Source organism: Tenrec ecaudatus, chromosome 6 (assembly GCF_050624435.1).
Source record: "Tenrec ecaudatus isolate mTenEca1 chromosome 6, mTenEca1.hap1, whole genome shotgun sequence".
NCBI classification, from domain to species: domain Eukaryota; kingdom Metazoa; phylum Chordata; class Mammalia; order Afrosoricida; family Tenrecidae; genus Tenrec; species Tenrec ecaudatus.
The window spans coordinates 161,993,209-162,006,741 of record NC_134535.1 but is presented as its reverse complement, the minus strand read 5'-3'; positions in this window follow the sequence as shown (position 1 = coordinate 162,006,741).

Genomic DNA, 13,533 nt, shown 5'->3' with positions numbered 1-13,533 from the left:
GCCAGGGAAGCCCAGCCTCAGTCTCCCCGCCTGATGATTCTGAGTTGCAATGGGATTTGATCCTCTGAGCCTCCCTTCCTGTCCGCAGGCAACAGTGCCACAGAATGAGGTTTCCCAGGTAGAAGGACCTGCAGGTAAAGTTTTGTACAGGCTCCTGAGAGGTAGTAAACACTGAAGTTGCCTGTGGAAGGGGTTTACGGTTCATGGTTTGGGCTGTCTCCCACTATACTAGCTCTCCTGGAAGTTTCTGCGTCCTGCTGGGCCAGCTCCCCACGCCTGGACCAGAGCATAGTACACTGACATTCCTGGCAACCATCCGTACAACCTGTACTTGTATGAATTCTGACCCCCAGCCCCCCAAAAATATATAGGTTATAAAGCCTAACCTTTATTGAGATGATTATAATCCCACCTGGAGAGACTTGAGAATCCCATCTGGAGAGGCTTGTCTTTGTTATGTTGATGAGACAGAATTGGTCTTGGGTGTGTTTTCATTCAATCTCTTGAGATATAAAAGAGATTAAATGGTGAGCCAAACTGGAGAAATGGGGTGCTGGGGGTGGGGTGGGGAATGCCAATCTAGCAGTCTATATGAAGATCAACCAATAGCAGGATCCCAAAGAATGGAGGCTCTTCCCCCAGAGCTGACACCACACCAGCACCCTGAACTCTCAGAGGCAAGCTGAAGGCAGTGTCCGGAGCTAAAAGCCAAACCTGCCCCAAACCAGAGTTTATTCAGGAAATAGAGGTTTTGTTTTCCAGGTGAGGTAGGGTCACTGGTACTGTGGTAGCAGGAGATACCCAAGGAAAATAAAGGATAGTGTCTCACATCACATTCTCTTCTCAGGTAAAGTCAAAGATGCTCTCTGGGAAACAGCGTGTGCCTGGTTCACACTGTGTTCTACAGTGAAATCTTAAAGATGTCCCCAAGGAAACAGAGTGTGGGTTGGTTCACACCCTTTGCTAAAGTGGAATCTTAAAAGTGTCCCCAAGGAATAAATGGTGTCGCTTGGTTCACACTCTGTACTATAGTCAGGTCTCAATAGCACCTGAATCCTGTCCATTAAGAGAATGGGACTATAACCACAGGTTGGTGGAGTCCAGAATTAGATCATATATGGAATTATGACTAGATCAGTGATATTAATTGACTATAATTCAGGATGGAAGGCTAGGAAAGGGGTTAGTCAGTTTTACTATTCCAGTAGGTTTAACATGAGCTATCCAAAAGTCAGCAAGTGGAAACTCTTACCATCAAGAAAGAACAGCCAGGAGTGGAGTTCATCCTTTGGACCCAGAGCCCCTGTACTGGGAACCTCTTCAACACAGGGGACAGAGTGAATAAGAGTGTAAACAGCACAGGACAAGGCACGGTGGCAGAGAAGTGGTGGTACAAGCCACCTCCTTACAGAACCAGAGAGAAACAGCTGAGTCAATCTTAATGTTTTTAAAGGAGTAAATTACACTCTACCTTGGATAAGTGTCTTAAACCCCAATAAATATATATTGTCTCATGAATCTTTGAATCTAGCACTTAACACCTAATAGGTTCTTGGTATTATTTTAGTAAGTAAATAAGCTTACTGTACATTGCAAAGATGAGCTATTTTATTTTATTATTTTTATCAGGAATGGGTGTAGATTTTCACAAATGCCTTTACTGCATTTATACTGTGATAGGTAGGTTTATTTTGCCAACCTGGCCAATAGAAGCATGTGGGATTAATCAGGTCACAGTTTGATTGGAGGGTAAAGAGATAAATGGCTTGGCAAGGCCCAATCCTCACTCTCCTGCTCTCTAGTGATCAGACCAGTGTGATACTGCCTTAGCTAGTTCTCTGACTCAACTAGTGAGCTACACTACCTGTGGGAAAAGACAACCCATGGATTGAGTTGCTTCCAGACCTGCTTTGAGGTTGCTTCCAGACCTGCTTTGCCACACTGCTGGTGTGTACATCGCTTGAGCTTAATACTAATGGATCCTGTTGTCTTGCATTGCTTGAATTTAATACCCATCCAGCCTGCTTCGATAGGCTCCTGAGCTGCTCTCTGTTGGTGACCCTTTCTGCTGTTTGCTGCCTGTGGGCAGACTCTGCCTGCACTGCTGTCTGCTTTCTTGACCTTGGACCTGACAACTCTCATGAGTTGAAGGACTTCCAGTATATTAAATGTTCCATGGAAATGAGTTGAACTGAACCCTCTATACTGCTGTGAGGAGTAATTAATTAGCTGTTATATTCCTTCATGTTGTATAAATCAATCCACATATGTATCCTGGTTTTGTTTCTCTAGGGAACCTTGCCTAACACAGATATCCATCCTTTTCTTTTGTTTATTTATGTGCTAGATTATGTTAATATTTTTTCTAATAGCAAACCATCCTTGCATACCTGGTATGCAGCTCAATGGCCATTTTTATTCTTAGATACTATTTTGTTGATAATCTTTGTGTCTATGTTCATTAGTACTATTGGTCTACAATTTTAAGTTTAGGGCTAGTGTTGGAGTTTGGCTTTGAGCTATGGTTAGAGATAGGGTTTCAATTATGGTTAGTTTAAGGTAAAGAGTTGGATTAGATTTAGTAATGGGGTTTGGATTAGGTTAGGGTTAGGTATAGGGTTATCGTTAGAGTATGGTCAATGATATGATTGCTTTTAGATTAGGGGTAAGAATAAGATTAGGGTTGGCATTGTGATTAGTATTTAGGCTATAGTTGGGATTAGGGGTAGGTTTAGAATTAGATTTAGAGTCTGGGTTAGGGTTGGGTTAAGGGACCAGGTTAGGGTAGGACTGGGGGTAGGGTTAAGATTATGGGGATAGGTTTAAGATTACAGTTAGAGTTAGGAGTAAGGATAGATTTAGTAGTAGGGCTTGAGTTAGTGTTAGGGCTATGTCTACTAATAGGATAAATTTTAGTATTAGGATTAGAAATAGGTAGAGGGTTAGATATAAATTTAGGTTTCTGATGTTTGTTTAGGATATATTTAGATTTGGTATTAAGGACAGGGTTAGGTGTAGTTGTGTTAGTGATAGGACAGTTTGGATTAGGTTTAGCGTTAGAACAGACTCAGGTTTAGTGCTAAATTTATGTTTAGGACTAGGATTTAAATTAATATTATAGTTAGGTTTAATGTTGCACTTATAATTAGCATTAAATTTGTATTTAAGGTAAACTTCAGTGTAGTTTGGGGATTTGGGTTCAGGATTGGGTTATTAGTATATTTAGTGATAATATCAGTGTTAGGGCTAGGGTTTAAATAGGATTAAGTCTATAGCACTGAGTTAGGGTTCAGGCTTGTGTTGATGTTATGGTAAAATTTACGGTTGGAATTAGGGCTAAATTTAGTGTTAGGGTTTAGATTAGAGTTAGGATTAAGGTTTATGGTATAAACAGGGTTAAGGTTATGGTTACCATTAGGAATGCGGATAGTCTATAATTTTGTTTGTAGTGGTGGGTTTTCTTGGTCTGGATATGAGCAATATGCTCACTTCTATACTCTGGAATAGAGTGAGTGGAATTATGTAAGCTCTTCTCTCATATTTTAGTAGATGTACCAATGAAACTGTCTGAGCCTGAACTTTTTTGTTGTTTTGAGTTTTAAAAATAACCCAATCACCTTTGTATAGGTATGTGTCTGTTCAAATTTTCTACTTGAGTACGTGTTACTGTAAGTAGCTTTTGTGTTTCTAGAAAATTGGCTACTTAGAGGTTTTCAAATTTGAAGTAACTTTTATAGTTTTCTTATTTTATCTTTTTAATATTAGTTGACTATGTGATCGTATTTTCCATTTCATTTCTTGTCCCTGTTATGCAGTCTTCTCCTTCCTTTTCTATTGCAAGAATTGTTTGTGGTTTTCAATTTTATAAATCTTCTAAGAATCAACTTCCTATTGTGTTCATTCTTTCTATTCTTCTTCTGTTTCATTTATTTCTACTCTAACATCTATTATTAATTCTCTTCTGATGACGTTAGGCTTATTTTGCTGCTATTTTTCTAGTTGCTGGAGATGTTGGGTTAAAGTGTTGATATGTGCATGTATTGGAATCTATTGTCCTCTGTGTATTACTTTTGCCGTGTCCCAGAAGCTTTGATATACTGTGTTTTCATACAAAAATATTTTATTTCCTTTTTATTTCTCCCATTGTCCAGTAGTTTTTAAGCATGGTGTTGTTCAATATCCATGTATTATATTTTTTCCATTGATCTTTATATTATTGATTTTTTATTTTATAGAATTGTAATATAAGAAAGTATTTTGTATTATTTGAATGCTTTCACATTTACTGGTTTTTACATTATAGTACAACATATGGTATATATTGGAAAATGTTTCATGTCATCTGGAAAATAATGTATATTGTGTCATTTTTGGATGGCGTGTTCTGTATATGTCTATGAAGTCAAGTTGGCTGTTTGTGTTTAGTTCATCGGTATCTTGAGTTTGTAGTTGTTCTGTCTTTCCATGAAAGTGTTGCATTAAATCACTGACTAACCAATGTCTAGTCCTCTCCTCTCGTCAATTCTGCTAAAGTTTGATTTATCTATTTTGAGACTCTTTCACTGGGTGCATAGATAGTTATTATTTCTCTGCTTTCCATTTCCCTTAAGTGCTGCAGTTTCTCCTTATTTCCCCCTTTCTATCTTTTAGTGTTTTCTTTTCTATTGTTTTCTCTAATTTCTCTCCCCACTCTCTAGTGTTTATTGTATTTTTCTATTGCCTTATTTTATTTTTCATTTCTTTTATTAAATTATCTTTTCTTGTTTTTTAGTTTTAATAAATCATTTTATTGGGCTTCTTACAGTTCTTATAACACTTTTCTTGTTTCTCCATTGTCTTTTTAAAATTATTTCAGCTTTTAGCATTGTCTGTGTTTTTTGTTCATTTTTTCTCTTCAAGATTGTGTTATCTCCATACTGTTCAGCATAAAGATTGAATAAGCTTGATCAAAGTATAAGATCTAGATGCACATTTTCCCTGATTTTAAGCCATGCAGTATCACTATGTTCGGTTTGTAAAACTGCTTCTTGGTTTTTGTGCCGTTTCACCCAAGTACAGCTAAATGCTGTAAAATCCTCATTCTTTACAATGTATAACCATAATTTAGTATAATCCACACAATCAAATGCCCTTGAATACTCAACGAAGCACAAGTAAACATTTGTATAGTATTCTCTGTTTTCATCCAAGATCCATCTGATATTAGCATTGATATCCTGCATTCAAATTCTTATATGAATCTGATTTGAATTTCAATCTGGTTCAGATCAGTAATGGCTAGGAAATCAATTTTTATGCATTTCTTTTAAATTTTTACCCCTTCCAATTTTCCTTGATTCATACGCCAAACATTCATATTCAGATTGTTACTTAATGTGGGCAGAAGTTTTTGTCTCACTTTGAGTCATGCATCATCAGCAAATAGAGGTTCCAAAACTTTTGTTCCAAGCAATGAAGTGCCCAAGGAATCCCAAAAATAGTCTTCATGGGAAGGGTGTGGCACCCTATCAGACTCCACTAGGAAAACACTCATAAAAGTCAACAAACAGACATGGAACTATATACAGGCTTTTCTTTTTTTGTTGTTGCTGTTTTTAAATTTTGTTTGTTTTTTTGTTTTGTTTTGGTGTTTATTATTGTTTTCGCATGTCTATCTAGATAATATAGTAATAATAAGCAATCCAGAGAGGAAAAGAAGGGGACTGGAGGTTCTGGGGGGACACAGGAGTAGGGGAGGAGGAGAAAAGAAAGGGGGAGCCAAGAAAACCAGGGACAAGGGAAAACAAGTGATCTAAAATTGATGTTGAGGAGGGTGTAGGATGCTTGGTGGGGTTGATTAAGTGCAATGTATCCAAGAAGAATTAGTGAAAGCCACATGAAGGTTGAACATGATAGTGGGACAAGAGGAAAGTAAAAGGAAATAGAGGAAAGAAGTAGGAGGCAAAGGACATTTATAGAGGTCCAAATAAAGGCATGTACATATGTAAATATATTTTATATAATGATAGGGAAATAGATCTATGTACATATATTTATATGTTAAGTATTAAGGTAGCAGGCAAGCATTGGGCCTCTACTGAAGTTCTCCCTCAATGCAAGAACACTTTGTAATAATAACCCAGCATTCTGTGATGCTCACCTTCCTGACACAGTCACTGAAGACAAAATGGGTGCATAAGCTAATGTGGTGAAGAAAGCTGAAGGTGCCCAGCTATCAAAATACAAAGTATCTGAGGTCTTAAAGGCTTGAAGATAAACACGCGGCTATCTAGCTGAGAAGCAGCAAAGTCCACATGGGAGAAGCACACCAGCCTGTGTGATCATGAGGTGTTGATGGGATCATGTATCAAGCATCAAAGATCCAGGCCAAAAAATCATATCAATATGAATAAGGAGGAAGGCGGTGTGGAGACCCAAAGCCTCTCTCTAGACAATTAGACATCCCTCACAGAAGGGTCACAAAGAAGAGATGAGTCAGTCAGGGTGCAATATAGCCATTGACAAAGCATACAACTTTCCTCTAGTTCTTTAATGCTTCCTTCCCCCACTATCATGACCCCAACTTTCCCTTAGAAATCTGGCTAGACTAGAGCATGTACACTGGTACAGATAAGAGCTTGCAACACAGGGAATCCAGACAAATAACTCCCTCAGGATCCATAATGAGAGTAGCAATACCAGGAGGGTAGGGGAAAGGTGCGGGGAGAAAGGTGGAACCCATCACAATGATGGACATATATTCCCCACCCCCTACCAGCGGGACGAACAACAGAGAAGTGGGTGAAGGCAGACAGTGGTCAGTGAAAGGCATGAAGAAATAGTAATTCATAAATGATCAAGGGTTCATGAAGAAGGGAGGGTGGGGAACAGAGGGAAAAAATGAGAAGCTGATACCAAGGGAGAGAAAAAATATGAGGACCTGATACCAAGTGCTCAAGTAGAAATAAAATGTTTTGGAAATGATGATGACATCAAATGTACAAATGAATGTATATATAGATTATGGTAAGAGCTGTAAGAGTCCCCAATAAAATGATTTAAAAAAAACACTTTGCTCCATCCAGATTCTTATGGTCACCTTAATTTTTACAGTAGGCAAATCTTTTCCATTTGTTTTTTGAGTGCCTTCCAACCTGAGGTGTTCATTTTTCTAGAACTTTATCACATATCTTATGCTATTTTAAAAAATCATTTTATTGAGAGCTCTTCCGGCTCTTATAATATACCATATATCGATTTTATCCAGCATATTTGTATATATGTTGACATCATCATTTCCAAAACATTTTCTTTCTACTTGGACCCTTGGTGTAAGCTCCATTTTTTCCCCTCCCTCCCCCACCTTCTCACACATCATCTGCTATTCATAAGGTTTTCAGTAGGAAATTCCCTCTTCCTTCTACCTAGGCTGGGTTAGTGTGGAAGCTCTACTGAATTCTGTCTACCATGGTGTAGTCTCCAGCATCACAGCAACATGCAAATCACCACAATGACAAGGTTACACAGAAATGGTGGCATTATCATCTCCCAAACCGTCTTTCCACCCTTTATCTTCTCAGAAATTTGGGTAGGAAGTCACATACTCATTTAACTGGGAGTTCACCTTTTGGGGCTTTCCCCCTAACACATCTGGTTTTACCTATTCCATTTCTCTGTAACCTTCCTAGACAATCTCCTCCCAGATGAATAGAACATATTTGCACTCATAAAAATCATCTGAAACTAGTAGAAGAGTCCACTCGATAATTGTTTTCTGCTGCTACCAAGAAAATTGGCAGTACGAGTCCATCCCATGTGTCCATGGAAGAAATGCTGAGCTATCTGTTTCTATAAAGATTAAAGCCCAGAAAACCCTGTAGTTCCGTTCTACTCTGTCACATGGAGTGGCTATAAGTCAAAAATTGTCTCAATGAATTCTAACAACAATGATATAATTAAGAATCACAATAGTGTGTAGGCTGTTTGCATTCTGAAGGCTTTATACCGCACATTTAAGTTAGCAATCTCAATCTATTTACCAATTGAAACATTTAAACTCACTACCATTGAGTCTATTCCAATCCATATCATCTCTATAGGACAGAATAGAATTGCTCCTCTGTGTTTTTCAGACCACAAATCTTTATGGGAACAAAACGCTTCATCTCTCTCCCTCTAAGCAGTTGTTGAATTCAAACAACTGACCTTACATGTAGCAGGGCAACTCATGATCCACTATGCTACCAGGTTTCCTAACCTATTTTCAAAGCAATCCATATGACTACTGATCTTAAATGAATCCCATAGCAAGACAAGGTCCTTAGGAGTGTAAGTGCTGAATCATATAACGGTTTTTTGGTTTCAGGAATGGCCAGCGTTTTCCAACATGACGCAACCATTTCACATTATCACTCGCAGTGTATTGGGGTTCTGATTTCTCTATTTCCTTGGCAACATTAATTATTCTCTAATGTATTTTCTCTAACAATCCTAGTAAGTGTCAGTTGGTACTGCATTGTGTTTTTTTTAATTTGCATTTTGTTTATGACTACTCTCATCAAGCATCTTTCATATGTCTATTGGATAATATATATATTCCTTGGAGTAAGGTATATCCAGGTCATTTGCCTTTTTAAAGTTGGGTTGTCTTTTAATTATTGAATTGTAAGTATTCTTTATACATAATTTGCTTTACAGATTCATGATTTTCCAACATTTTCTCCCATTCTATGAGGTTTTTGTTGTTATTGCTGTTTTTACTTTCTCAATAGCATCCGTTAAAACATATACATATTTTTTAATTTGGTGAGACAGTTTATCTTCTTTTTCTTTTGTTGCTTGTGCTTTTATTCATGTATAAGATTTACTTACTGAAATCAGATAAGGAGACCTGTAAAATGAACCAGAGACATATATAAACCATAGATATGTGAATAGTTTAAGTATTGCACTTAACGAAAGCCCTAATCTAAAAACAATTAGTTCTTATGACATAGCCCTACTGAATACTTGGCTTCATGAAGAGAGCACTGAAGATATGGGGGTTATAGCAAAGTGTGGTCAAGAAACCAAATGGTGCTCGGTTATCAGAAAGAATAGAATCTGGGGTTTTATAGGCTTGTCTTAAACCAATCAGTTGTCTAAGTGAATTGACTGCTAAGTCAACATGGAAGAAGTACAGCAGTTTGTGTGATCCAAGGGGTATATTTAATAAAATTCACATCCAGAGGAAGGTATGGCATTAGAGTTTACATTCTGAATATCTGGTTTTTTAGAAGGCTTTGCATGTCAAAGGATGCCCAAAGAGTCCGTCATGTGGATTAAACCTCCAGAGAATCTGCTCTGACTGTAGACATTTCCACGCATGGGAACAGCCTTGTTATCAGACAGAACGCATTGGTGGATGACCGCAGTCGTAGTTGGGTTAAAATGTGACACCTTGTCCTTTGATCTACCTTTTGATGCAATGTATATGTTTACCGGTTTTTTTGCTTTATTTTCAATGGATGTCTTTAGCAGTTTAATCATGTCATTGTTGTTGGATTGTTTTTTACTTTGATTTTGTATTTTTTTTTCAGTATATGAAATCCAAGCTAAGTAATCTATCAAGATCGCAACTGGATTAATAGTTCCCTAAGGATATGACAGGGAAGGCTAGCAGGAATTGGGAATAACCATAAGTGCAAAGAAGAAGAAATGTCCTAAAGTTGTGCTAATGATTATACAACTCTTCTGAATATGATTGCACTATTGAAATATATGTGAGATTTATGCCAATAAAATGTTTGAGTTTTTTTAAAGTTAATTGAACTTTTTTAAGTCTTCTAATACAATCAGGCCATGTGTTCTATTCAATTAGGAAATAGCTTCCATTTGATAAGATTAGTTAATCCAGATACAATTTAATAAAATCATCGTCGTAGTTGAATTTACATCTGCTTTTTTACTTTTTGGTTTTTGTACAGTTCATTTTTTATACTACTCCCTATTGAATTAAGTAAATATTTTCTAATGTAGCATTTTAATTTGTTTAATGATTTTCCATTATGCTATGTGCTAATCTGGGTACTTTAGAGAAACAAATCCTCAGCAACTCATGAATAAGAGAGAGTTTTATATAAAGGCTAAGTGCACATCAAGAAAACATCCCAACCCAGTGATGTCCAAGCCCCCAAGTCCAACTTTAACCCATATGTCCAACACCAATCCACAAAGTCCTTCATATCACAAAAAAGACACAATGATGTCGACTGCAGGAGGAAAGCCAAGTCAGTGAATGTGTAAACATCTCAGCGCTGGCAGAGGTCTCCACAGGGCTGCTCCACCACTCAGGGCTGCACCAGGGTAGGTCTATGTGGTTTCTCCTTTGGGATGCCTTGCAGGAAGTGAGCCTTACAAGCTGAAGCAGGGAGCCACTAAGGCAGATGCACCCTGGTCTGACCATCACAAAACAAGAGACTTGAGAACTAGAAAGGTGAGGCTCACCGAGCCATTTATCCCTCAGCCCTTCAATTAACCCCACATGTGTTTATCGGCCAGGTTGGCACAATAAACCAACGAACTCAGCTATTAAAGGACAAATGTGCTTTTACAGTGGCCTGTTTACTCACCTAATTACCTATTCCCTTATCACTGGTTCATGTGGATTTGAACTGCCATCTGAGAACACTTGCCTACAGCCTGAAAAAAAATTAATTATGTTTTTCAGTCATTACTTCATGCCATGGTGGCATAGCATTTTATATGTTGGACTGCTAACCACAAGATCAGCAGTTCAAAACTACCAGCCACTCCATACAAGGAAGATGAGGCTTTCTATTACTGTCAAAAGTTATAGTCTCATAAACACAAAAGGAATGTCCTACTCTGTCCTATAGGGCCTTTCTGAGTCAGAACAAACTTGCTGTCAGTGAGGTTTTGGTACTTTCAAGATGTCCTCCTTGCTTTGACTTTCGGCAATCTTGCCATATGTGTCAGTTGGTGGATCTTGTCGCATTTACGCTGTCTAAAGTTCATTGAGTTTCTTGGTTATTTTTAAAAATAAATTTGTAATATTTTAATCAAAATGTTTGATCCATAGCTCTGGAGCTTGGGATTGAGTTAATGAGCAGGCTTCTCTCTGAGTGATACCCCTATTCCATGAGGTGAGATTCCACGGAGCCTGCAGGGAGGAATTACAGTGAGGTTTCCTCAGCTTCTCTCCCCTGTCACAGAACTGTCATCTGCTGTGTCAGGGAAAAGGTGATCAAGGTTTTAATTTCAGTATTAGTACAATGCACCCAAGGAACGGTTCTGTTCCGTAAATGGGAACTAGGCTTAAGAAAGAAGCACTGTCTATCAATTGCACTGTCCTGATACATAGTCCCAGCAATGTGTAACCAGCGACGGGATTAGAAATATTAGCATCTGACTCCTCTAGAAAGAAAGCCCTCCTATGAGTAGGAACTTGAATGAAACAAAGCCCTTTATTCTTAACTAGAGCATGCCGGCGGGGGGGGGGGGGGCCCACCTCACTGAGCTAAGAAAAGAGTGAGGAAACAGTTTTGGTTTAAATAGTATAAACTCTTTCTGTTTTGTTTTGTTACCAAATGTTCAGCTTTTTGTTTCTCTGTTTATTTGTTTGAATAGATGCTTCGTCATTTGCTATGACTAATGTGTTAGTCTGGGTAGACTAGAGAAACAAATCCATGGAGACACATATGTGCATAAGAAAGTATTTTATATACAAGAAGAATTGAACATTGAGAAAACATCCCAACCCAGTCTAGCCCAAGGCCATAAATTTGATATTAGCCCTTATGTCCGTTACCAATATATAAAGCCCTCTTCAAGCACATGAAACACATGCAATGAAGCCAAATGCAGGATGATCACAAGCCAGTGGGTAGAAGTCTTTGGGTCCAGTGGTGTTGTAAGCATCTCAGCCCTGGCAGGGGTCTCCATGTGGCTTCTCCGGCTTCTGAAGTCTGGTTGTGTCCATGTGGCTTGTCTTTTGCACTGTCTCCCAGGGAGTAGCAGAGAGAGAGGAAGAAGTCCCAGATTTCCCAGAATTCTCTGGAGAAGGCCATGCTCACACAAAAGTCTCATTGGCTATCTCCAGATTAACAGTTTAGACTCCACCCCTACACTCTTAATCCTTAAACTGACACCAGGTTAGGTGACTACCACAGACCACCCCTCGTCAATTTAGAACTTTCACATAACTCTTTAGCCATATATAATTTTCAAAAAATAATAAAATCACGTCCGTACCTAATAGGATAAAAGTAAAAAGCATGCAATTCAATATGTGCCATACAGTAAAACATAACATTCTATAGGTGAACAAAACAAAGAAATATCCTATCCAAAACAGTAAAATGATTGCTTTCTCCTTTTTAAACATAAAATTTACTAGTTCTTACTAAATAGAAAGTCAGCCAAGCTTCTCATTCTATCACTCTCTAGTGAGCAGAAATGTAAGCATTGTCAATGGTATTTTTACTTTGTCTAGATGGAATTGTGATGAGGAATATGCTAATATTTTCATATATGGAATAATCATTGCCAAAAAATGAATAATTCATAGGTAAGTGTGATGGATGAGTAACTACTTAAGTGATTAAAGACTTAGAAGAACACGGGAAACTTGTTATTGTTGTTGTTGTTGCTGTTGTTGCTAGGTGCCAGCAAATGGGCTCTGACTCATAGCGACCCTGTGCACAACAGAATGAAGAACGGCACGGTTCTGTGCCATCTGCACACATAGTCCGATGCCGAAGCCATTGGTTCAGTCCCTCTTATAATCCTTCTCATGAAGGGCCTTCCTCTTTTTGCCTGCCCTCCAGTTTCCCAAACATGACGTCCTGCTCCAGAAACTAGCCTCTCCTAACAACGCATCCAAAATACATAAGACAAAGTCTTGCCATTCTTGCCTATAAAGGGCACTCGGGGCTTACTTCGTCCAAATACAGATACTTTTAGCAGCCCCTGGTACTTTCAATATTCTTCTCCAGCACCACAATTTGAATACATGGATTCTTCTTTGGGTCTTCTTATTCAATGTCCAACTCTCACATGCACATGATGCAATGCAGAATGCCATGGCTTGGGTGGGTCGGGTGCACCTTAGTCCTCAAAGCAACCTACTTGCTTTTCAATATTCTGAAAAGGTCTTGTGCATCAGATTTACCTAATGCAATACATCTTTTAATCTATTGACTGCTGCTTCCATGAGTATTGGTTATGGATCCAAGTAAGACAAAACACTTGACAACGTCAGCCTTTTCTCCATTTATATGATGTTATCTATCAGTCCAATTGTGAGGCTTTTGGTTTGCCACACTTTGAGTTGTAATCCATATTAAAGGCTACAATCCTTGATCTTCGTCAGCAAGTGCTTCACGTCCTCCTCGTTTTCAGCAAACCAGGTTGTGTCATCTGCATACTACGGGTTGTTAATAAGCCTTCTTCCAATCCTGATACCACACTCTTCTTCAGATAATCTAGCTTTTCTGATGACTTGTTAAGCATATATGCAAAAAGTATAGTAAGTGGATACAACCCTGACACACA